Raw genomic sequence first — 1,311 nt, 5'->3', positions numbered from 1 at the left:
GCTTTTCCCGCTGCGAGCCAGCTCTCTCCTTTTCTGGGGAACAAGGGCAGGGTCGCCCTGCCAGGGGCCCTGGGGCTGAAGTCCCTGCCGGCCACCAGGTCAACCCGGAGCCTGCCCCTCTGCGGCCAGCAGGTCAACCCCATACCGGCAGGGGGTTGACCTGGTGGCCGGGAAGCAGAGCGGCCAGCAGGTCAACCCCATACATTCAGCGGGTTGACCTGGTGGACGGGAAGGAAAGCGGCCAGCAGGTCAACCCCATACTTTCAGCGGGTTGACCTGGTGGCCGGGAAGGAAAGCGGCCAGCAGGTCAACCCCATACATTCAGCGGGTTGACCTGGTGGCCGGGAAGGAAAGCGGCCAGCAGGTCAACCCCATACATTCAGCGGGTTGACCTGGTGGCCGGGAAGGAAAGCGGCCAGCAGGTCAACCCCATACATTCAGCGGGTTGACCTGGTGGCCGGGAAGGAAAGCGGCCAGCAGGTCAACCCCATACATTCAGCGGGTTGACCTGGTGGCCGGGAAGGAAAGCGGCCAGCAGGTCAACCCCATACATTCAGCGGGTTGACCTGGTGGCCCGAAAGCAAACCGGCCACCAGGTCAACCCGGAGCCTGCCCCCGCGGGCAGGGGCCAAGCGGACCCCCCTCCGCCCGGGCTTGCCCTGCTCCGAGCCGGGGCTTAATCCCCGTCCGGCCACCAGGTCAACCCGGAGCCTGCCCCTCTGCGGCCAGCAGGTCAACCCCATGCCGGCAGCGGGTTGACCTGGTGGCCGGGAAGGAAAGCGGCCACCAGGTCAACCCCATACTTTCAGCGGGTTGACCTGGTGGCCGGGAAGGAAAGCGGCCACCAGGTCAACCCCATACTTTCAGCGGGTTGACCTGGTGGCCGGGAAGGAAAGCGGCCAGCAGGTCAACCCCATACATTCAGCGGGTTGACCTGGTGGCCGGGAAGGAAAGCGGCCAGCAGGTCAACCCCATACATTCAGCGGGTTGACCTGGTGGCCGGGAAGGAAAGCGGCCAGCAGGTCAACCCCATACATTCAGCGGGTTGACCTGGTGGCCGGGAAGGAAAGCGGCCAGCAGGTCAACCCCATACATTCAGCGGGTTGACCTGGTGGCCGGGAAGGAAAGCGGCCAGCAGGTCAACCCCATACATTCAGCGGGTTGACCTGGTGGCCGGGAAGAAAAGCGGCCAGCAGGTCAACCCCATACATTCAGCGGGTTGACCTGGTGGCCGGGAAGGAAAGCGGCCAGCAGGTCAACCCCATACATTCAGCGGGTTGACCTGGTGGCCGGGAAGGAAAGCGGCCAGCA

The sequence above is a fragment of the Natator depressus genome, unplaced genomic scaffold (assembly GCF_965152275.1).
Source record: "Natator depressus isolate rNatDep1 unplaced genomic scaffold, rNatDep2.hap1 scaffold_100, whole genome shotgun sequence".
Lineage (NCBI taxonomy): Eukaryota > Metazoa > Chordata > Testudines > Cheloniidae > Natator > Natator depressus.
Note: the sequence above shows the minus strand (reverse complement) of the source record.